This window comes from Peromyscus maniculatus, chromosome 6 (assembly GCF_049852395.1).
Source record: "Peromyscus maniculatus bairdii isolate BWxNUB_F1_BW_parent chromosome 6, HU_Pman_BW_mat_3.1, whole genome shotgun sequence".
Lineage (NCBI taxonomy): Eukaryota > Metazoa > Chordata > Mammalia > Rodentia > Cricetidae > Peromyscus > Peromyscus maniculatus.
This window is the reverse complement of record NC_134857.1, coordinates 32,117,806-32,127,531: the sequence shown is the minus strand read 5'-3', so window position 1 is coordinate 32,127,531 and position 9,726 is coordinate 32,117,806.

Sequence of the window (9,726 nt, the reverse complement as noted above, 5' to 3'; positions counted from 1 at the left end):
AGAGTCAAGAGCACATATTTCTTTCTGAGTGTCTTTCTTTCTCAACTTATTTTTACCTTCTCTCGAACTTCTTGCTTCCTGATTTGTATACCTCAAACACATTCAGAACTTTCCTTTTGGATGTTGTGTATTTATGGTATTTTACCTGTATTCATTCAAACATCTGGATTCTTTTGGTGTTTTCCTTGGAACACATTTATAATTGACTTATATTTTCTTTTTCTTTTTTCCTTCCCCTAGCCATGCCTCATATCTTTCTGGTGTTTTATATCAAATGCACCCACTGGTTGTACTTACTCAATTTACTTTAGTAACCAGCATTTGTTGTCAGGATGAAACATTTTCTTTTGTAAAAGAATATATCTTGATATTCTGATAGTTTCTGAAATAGTAATTCTTTACATAGGGATTCTGCTCAGAGTTAACTCTATTGACATTAACTCAGCTCTTGTGAAGAAATCCCCCAGTGTCACTGGTCATTCTCAACTATATATTTAACTTTCTCCTCAGTGACACCCAGTGTTTTAATTAGGGAACTTCTGCTTTTTGGAGAAACAGTGTATGCCTTTTGATTGTTGATTACTGAAAGCATCAATCCAGCCCTAACTGCTTTCTTGTTGGGTTTTGGTAGTCTGTTTCAGTACATTTTGATTCTGAGACCCATTAGGATCAAAATGTAACCAGTATTTCTTTGTATTTTCTATGTCATATTGATTTGCTTGCTTTTTAGAATTTGAGTGTAATTTAAAAATGCACAAATTTTGCTTTGTTTTAATAGTATTTTATTAATAAAATGCAAAAGCTATGTGAGAAGGCAAAACTTTAATGAAAAGATATCAATAACCATCAGGGCAATACAAATATATAAATAAGTCTAATGAAGGAAATGTAATATATAGTAGAAAAAACTTGTATAGTTATTGGATATAGAAATAGAATAATATTAAAGTGTTGAAGTCACATGCTGTGAATAATAAAACTCAGTATTATACAATTGTTGGTTCTGGCCCAGTAAAGCCATTCATCTACTATGTTTCATACAATATGCTCAATAATTTCCAAAGACCAGGAAAGAAAAAAATTATTAGAGAAGGAGAAAAATGAACTTTATCAATATACATTAAAATGATAACATTTGTATAATTCTAGTAATAAATGAGAAATAAAACATTATGAATGCAAGAATTGTATTCAAATATGAACATTAATATCATGTTCTAAGGACAATGTGATTTTACTGAAATAATAATGATTGTGACTATAAAGACATCCAAACAAATTTTATGTCCTTTTAATGATAACTTTATTAATAGTATTGGATTTAAAAAATAATGTAAATATTGTGCTTGAGCAGCATCAAAGATGAATAATTTTCTTATAGTTAGTTAGATTTTCTTCTTCATCTTCTAGTCCTTGTTCCTTCCTTTGGGGGCTCTTGTTCCCCTTTCTCACTTTCACTTACTAGTCATCCTCTCCTGTGCATCTCCCTGCCTGTGTTTCCTCATCCTCTCTGACTGTCATTTTTCTCCTTCTCCACATCTTATTCTTTCTTTGTCTCTCTTTTTCTGAAATAATTATACTTATTTGTATCACATATAGCAGAATTAATTAGTTGGTTTGATTTGTTCATTATGAAGTGATCCCGATTTTATAAACAGATGAAATTGTTTATACTGCTTTACTCTTCGCCTCTAACTTTCTGCTTTTATTTTGGTTGACAGTGTGGATGGAGCCTATGAAGAGTATTTATAAAGAGAAACAGCTGCTAGTGGCAAATGATAGAGTCCTTTCGCAGTCCTTACACTGTGCCTTCTTCATAATTGCATGGTTCAAGTTTTAATTTAGTTTTTAAGTCTTTCAAAAATATAACAGTAATTACCAGACGACCAGGCATGAAAATCCATGACAAGTAATCAATTATGAATTCTATTATAAATACTGCAAAGCTGCTTGCTTCTCTAAAAGGAGGCAGAAAATAAAACGCTCAGTAAGAAGGCTAACTCAAAACAGTGCAGAGAGAAAATAGCTAATTGGAATTTCTCTAGATGTTTTTAGAAATCATATTGGAGGAAGAGTCATGTGAATATCAGAAACAAATGGGCAGAGAATTCCTGTGAGAAATTAAGAGTGACTCGCTGTGTGATGTTGTAAGAGGCATTCAATGTTCAGGCACACTCCAGGAAACCAGTTGTCTGAATATAGGGGTGTGGCTATCTGTAACCAATGATATGGGATAAGATGAGTTGATGATAATAATATTTCACTATATACAAAACACATGATAGCAACCTGACAAGAATAATATATGGGTGCTACCCTGACTGACTGCTCTTTCATCAGGTGTTATATTCCTGTGGAAAGAAAAATGTTAAGTATTTACTGGAGTTTCCCAAAATCTTGGTCAAGGATCTGAAAGAAGAAAGATCTATGAAGGTCTTATGGACAAAACAATGAACTACAGTTAATCTCTTGATGGGATGCTTTTAGATATTCATGAGTTCACATGTACAGAAGATATGCCAGGAGATTTGGTAAGCTTCCCTCATGGCTTCTCTAAGAGCTTATTCTGAGAGTTTCATATGACTTGCTGCCTTCTGATGCTGAATGAATATTCGGAGAGCTTCACACTTTGGAAAACAAAACAAACAAATACAAAACCTACCAGGCTGAGGACTATGAGAGGCAGAAGCAACTCTGTGATAATGCAATGAGAACAGATGGAATGATATAAGTGAATGATAAATTTCCTGCTTGAAAGACCTTGGCCTGTCATAGTCATCTCTATATGCTTGTACACACGAGAGAATCACATATCATGGAGGTGCTCACTTATAATGCTTGATTGTATCCTGTGAATGCTCTAACAGCAAAGTACAACACAAGACAGCACAATATGTCCTAAGGGGTGGTGCCCCATTATTTTAGAAAGGTGTCTCATGTATTAACTGCATCCTCAAAGTAGTTTACATGGCATGATGTTTAATTTTCTTATGTTTACTTAACCAATGAGTACCCAAATGGCTATTCAAATTTAGGTCTAGCATCTCTTGGAGAATGTTTTCATGAATTTGTAAAGAGGATTACTTTATGAGTATAAAATATGCCATCAAATCTGCTGGAGTCCTGAGTAGCACAAAATGGTAAGGATAAAGATGATGCTCCTTTCTGAGCTGAGCCATTCACTGGTGTCTGTCCTTGCGCACTGCTAATTCTTGAACTTCTGTCCTTGGATAGGAATATACAGTGTACATAGAAAATATTCAAAACACGCATACACTATGCAATTTTTAACCCACTTTATTATCTACTCAATTCATAGACTACTTTCTATATGCATATACTCCTAAATAATTTTCATATGATTTGACACATCTGGGTGCAGCAAATTTATTTGTAAAATGAATGCAAAACTTCATAGAAAAATAGACAAGTTTAAGGGATACGTGTTTGACATCATGAAAATGATTAAAAATAACTAACTACCTGAACCAAAAAGCTGAATTGTTAAATTCAAATCTAAATATCAGTGTCAAGTTTTGATGCAACTATGATGTTTACTGTGAAGAATGAGTCCTGCATCTAGGATGTTCCTGTATTTAGGTGCAGATTTTAAAGTTATGTGTTCAATAACCAGTTGGAAGGAAAGATAGTTACTGTAAAAATTATAAGGAAAAAATTAACATTAAAAGAAAATAGTAAGTAGAAAAGTCATGAAGCTGAAAATTATGATATTTCAAACACTGAAGAACTATGATCTTCAAATATTGAGTTTAATAGTTTCTCTTAGGGGAAGTACATGTGGGCTAATAATTTTGCAATGAAAGAAAGAGGAAAACCTGTAAGCATCAGGTATCAACTCTGCCTTTAAATTCTAGCATGCAGAGGCGATATATACATGTAAAGGGTTGTTGAATTCTTTCAGTCCTGATATATGCAATTTTTGCTAAAACATACTTTTGTAAATTTGGAGCATACCAATAGTAAGCTAGTGTGTGTGTGTGTGTGTGTGTGTGTGTGTGTGTGTGTGTGTGTGTGTGTTTGTGTTTGTGTGTGTCTGTATAGATGCAGCTGAATGTTATAAAGGTGGTTGGCATTGATGGTGTACTATGAAAATTATTTTATTGTTTGTTTCTTTAAAAATCAAATCCACAAATGGGTGTGGTGACACATGCCTTTAAACCCAGCACTTGGAAGGCAGAGTCAGGAAGTTATTTTGAGTTCAAGGCCAGCCTCATCTACACAGTGAGTTCCAGGACATTCAGAGCCACATAGTAAGGCCCTGTCTCAAAAAACGCTAAAACCCAAATCCAAACAAAACAAAAACAAAAACAAAACCCAGAACAAATAAACAAATTACAAACCCAACCCAAACCAAACAAAAAGACCAAAACAAAACAAACCCCCCAAATCTAATCACTTATTTTATATTTTGCAGGTATTATCTCTGAATCTTCAGCCCCTGCATGCTAAGTCTTCCTCATGTACCACCTACAAATGTTAAAAAGGAAGAGAGAGTGAGAGAGAAGTGCTGGTTACCATCTGTTCTTGTACTGACAGCAACTCAGGGAAGAAGGACTCGGTTTGCACTCCAGGTTGAGATGGCAACAGAACACATTGGTTGGATGAGTCTAAGAGAGACCTCTGCTGGACACCTTTGTAAGGCTGCTTAGGACCCTTCTATCTGGAATTGTAATGTACCATCAGGTGAAAAGCAAGATGTGCCTACATATGCAGGACTATTTCTAGAATCAACTCAATAAAATAATCTTGATAACTAGATTCTGATCTCCAAGTTCAAAGATAGACAAAGGGACATGCACTTTAAATTGCTTTAGAATATTCCCTTCTCAATCTTCTCTTTTACATGCTAGTAACTGGCTATTAAAGCCATATATAATTCTAAAATAATAATAAAAAATAAAAATAAAATTTAAAAAAAGTAAAAAAAATTGGCTCAAATATAGTAGGGAAATTTTATTTGCTGAAAATCAAAACCTGAAAGAATGTCAAGTAACAGAAAATACAAAGTGTTATCTTAAAATATTAATATTAAAATTTTACACTGCCATTATTTTTCATACTATTTTGCTAGCATTTAACTCATATATCCCTATCAATAATATCAAAATGACCATAATCATAATTATACAAATCATTTTGTTATAGCCACTATTTCCAAAGATACCAAGAAGAAAATATAATTTACTTGTACCTTCCATTTTTTTTTCACACATCACACTATACAGTCATAGCACTGTGAAACACAGAAAGGTAGAAAATTCCACCTTAATCAATAAAAAATATGAAGTTACAAAGTTATTAAATACAAAAATATCTGTACATGAGGTAGGAAGTGATTTTAGCCACTTGAAAACTCTTTCCTTCTATAACTTATATAAAAATAGTGATCATATTTTTAGAAGTGGTTGATTCTTCCAACCAAGTATGTGAAAGATCAAAGAGTAGACTCCTTTACAGCAGATCATTTTGGTTCAAGCAAGTGGCTTATCTGGCTGTTCTGCCAAAGACTCTCTCCTGTTGGTAAAATTGCTTTATCCCCCGTGTCCTTTTCCTTTGGATATGAGTTGCTACACTGGTGACCTTTATTTTGTTTTAAAGAATTGTGTCTTTATTGTGTGCATCCTCAAACCCTCCACCTTCACACATCAGTCTCAGCTGGAGTCACATGGTAGGCTCAGCTCAGGGATCCTCAGCTTTGCGCATGAAGGATCCCTCACTTTTTCTGTCCCACAATTTTGTAGCAAGAGTCCTTGCTATGTGTATAGACAATGACTCACCAAATAATGTCACACTTGAAAGAAATTAACTCAGTAAGCTGGGGGTGGATAAGGAAGATTATTATCCCTTATAGTTACTTTTAATGCTTTTTATATTTCCCTTCACTAAAATTAAACTTGTTTTAAATGTATATTTATCTTATGTTATTTAGTTGAGATTTTTTTCAATAACTAATTCTAAGTACACACTAATAATTTTCATCTATATATTAGATTTAGACTGTAAAACAATACATGAATTCTTTAAGTCTTACTTTATTTTATGTTAATTGTTTTTGCTAGCTTAATACAGTATTGATGCCTTTGTTGTTGTTGTTGCTTAAAACATTATTTGAAAGATGTTTTCTATACATCTTAAATAGCATCAGTCATCATAGTATATACATGTCTAATTAAGTTTAATATCAGTGTTAAGTCCTGGCAACTAATCTTTATCTACACTTTGACTATTCTCAAATATGAAGCAGGTTATTGATGTCTAATTGCTGCCTGTTGACATCTGACTCTTCATCTGCTTCCATAATAACATGAAGCCTTCCTGACAGCATAGGCTGTGCTTAACAATCTCATGCTGTATGTTTCTAATATATCTATAGTTATTTATCTGCTTCAGAGTACAATATAAAACACTTACATGTTATGAAATACACACATTTAGCTTAATTAATTGAGCATAGAAAAGATTGTTGTTTTTCTAAAAAGGCAATCATATCTTCATTATTTAGCTTGTTTAAAATGTTTACTTAATGATGTATGTATGTGCTTTGCATATGTGTTGCTCTCACTGGTAAATAATAAAGTTGTTTTGGCCAATAGCCAGGTAGGACAATGGTAAGCCTAAAAAGCAAACTTAGGAGGAGGTGGAAGAGAGCAGAGTCAGGAGACCCAAGCCAGCCACCCAGGGAGAAAGACACCAAAGGACTGGTGAGCCACTCGGAGATGCATAGATTAATAGACATGGGTTAATTTAAATGTGAGAGCCAGTTAGTAATAAGCCTGAGCCATTGACCAAGCATTTGGGAGCAACTGCAGGATAGGGCCGGACAGAGAAAAGCCTCTGTTTACATGTATGAACAAAACAACAGACTTCACAAGACAGGAAGCTCATGCAGTGGACTGTGCACCACCCCTCTTGGTGTGGCTGCGGCTAAGGATCTAGTCTACTCAGTTTGAACATATCATTTTCTAAGGACAGCATTCTAACTTTCTCTCTTTTCCCATGCTTACTCCTGCTACAAGGGCTGTTTTCATACATCACCGTCATCAGTGTTCTGATTCAGGAAACCATGCATCCTTCACGCTCCATGACTCTGTCTCCTGATCAGTGCCTGGAAACTGTGCTCCTCCTGTCTCATCCTTGCTCTCTCTCCTGGTGCTCCCAGACCAACCTAGCTACAGGTTTCTCCATTTTTAATTCCCAAATAAGAATGATTACCGAAAAATATTTATTCTATTCTATTACAACTTCACGGTCTTCAGACTCAACTCAAAGTTCAGCATTATCCCAGTCATGTGTGCACTGTGTTTAATCTTGGTTGTTAGTCAAGCTTGCTGCTGTATTCCAGCTCACTTACTTTCTCCTTTTCTTCAATCATAATTATCCCATTATGTTGAAAACCCTAAATATTTTCTTTCTTTAAATTTTCTGTAGAATGGAACCAGCATCCCACACAGTCTACAGATGTTCTCCAACACCGAACTATAACCACAGCTTTTGTGAGTAGATGGGATGATGTAACTGAATTTCTAAGCGGTCTTATTAAATAAAGACCACAGAGCCGGGGCTGGAGAGATGGCTCAGAGGTTAAGAGCACTGACTGTTCTTCTAGAGGTCTTGAGTTCAATTCCCAGCAACCACATGGTGGCTCACAACCATCTAAAAAATGAGATCTGATACCATCTTCTGTCACGCAGCCAAACATGCAGACAGAACATTGTATACATAATAAATAAATAAATCATAAAAAAAGAACACCGAGTCAAATATAGGGATGAGAGACTTAGAGATCAGGGAAATAGTGATAGCCACCAACCACCTTACCTCACCAGCTCTGTAGCTTCTAAAATGCGAGCTACTTCCTGTCTAACTTGTGCCTTTTGTGCCTTGCCTTTCTGCCCTCTCATTGGCTCTTACCAATGAGCTACTTCACTTCCTTGTCACTGCCTGTCTGTACAGACCTCCAGGTCTCTATGGTTGGTACTGGGATTAAAGGCGTGTGTCACCACACTTGGATCTGATCCCTAATGTGACCTTGAGCACACAGAGACCCTGCCTGCCAAGTGATCGGATTAAGGACCTGTGCTTTCACTGCCTGACTTTTGTGTTAATGGCTTGCTATGTCGTCTGATCTCCAGGCAAACTTTATTTATTAACATACAAGTAAAATATCACTACATTTCAGCACAAATAAAATATCACCACAGGATGATTTTGTACATAAAACACCTGGAGATTCCATGGAAACACTAGTAGACCTGGTAAGCAATTTGTTAAAATAGAAAAATATATTATCAACACATAGACATGAGTGACTTTTCTAGACATTTAAATTTTCTCAAAAACTGTGAAAGCAATCCTATTCTCAGCAGGTACACAATATTAAATACCTAGGAAAAATTAACAAACGTGAAATCCCTATATAATAAAAAACACTAAAATATTTGACAACCTCCCATATTCATAGGTAGGAAGAGTTAATATTGTCAAAATCCTGAGACTACACAAACCTATCTACAGATTTAATGAAATCTCCATCCATCTCTAGTAACATTGACAACTTCTGGGCAGTAACAGGAGGCATAGAGGAAACACTACAAGATGTTGGGCAAAGGCTTGTTTTCTGGATAAGAGAGCATTACCAGGAAACAAAAGCAACCTACTTTTAGGGGGAAGAACTGGAGTTTTCAAAATCCCAGATTGGAAGACCTAATGTATAGGTTACCATAGAATGGTATCAGCATAAAAGCAAAGACATGCACAAGTAAAACACAATAAAGATCCTAAGGTGAACCCGACAACTGTAGCCAAAAGTTTTCTGACAAAATGTCAGATATACGCACTGTAGAAAGACCACCTATCCAAAAAATGGTGGATTAAGAACTGGACATTCAGCCGGGCGGTGGTGGCGCACGCCTTTAATCCCAGCACTCGGGAGGCAGAGCCAGGCGGATCTTTGTGAGTTCGAGGCCAGCCTGGGCTACCAAGTGAGTTCCAGGAAAGGCGCAAAGCTACACAGAGAAACCCTGTCTCGAAAAAAAAAAAAAAAAAAAAGAACTGGACATTCAGGGCTGGAGAGATGGCTCAGTTGTTAAGAGCACTGGCTGCTCTTCTGGAGATCCTGAGTTCAATTCCCAGCAACCACATAGTGGTTCACAACCATCTGTAATGAGATCTGGTGCCCTCTTCTGGCCTGCAGCCATATATGCAGGCAGAACACTGTATACATAATAATTAATAAAAAGAACTGGACATTCACATGCAGAAAATTCATACTTGATCCATATCTCTCACCTTTTACAAAAAACAACATAAAATGTATCTAAGGTCTAAATGTAACCCCTGAAACTCTGAAACTGCTGTAAGAAAACACACAGGAAGCACTTCAAGACATTAGTGAAGGAAATTGATCTCCAGATAGGAACACAAGCAGTACAGGAAAAAATGAAATATTGAGAAATTGGATTAAATCCAATTAGAAAGCTTATACAGTGCAAAGGAAACAATCAATATTGAGGAGCTAGCTTACAGGATATGAGAAACTATTTGTCATTATTCATCTGTAAGAGTGCTAATACACAAATAATATTTTAAAAACTAAAAGAAAAAAATGTAATAGAAACAGTCAAGCTGATTAAAAATGGGCCAATGACCTGACCGGGCACTTCTCAATTGAAATGCAAAGGTTCAGCAAATACAAAACAGAAGGGT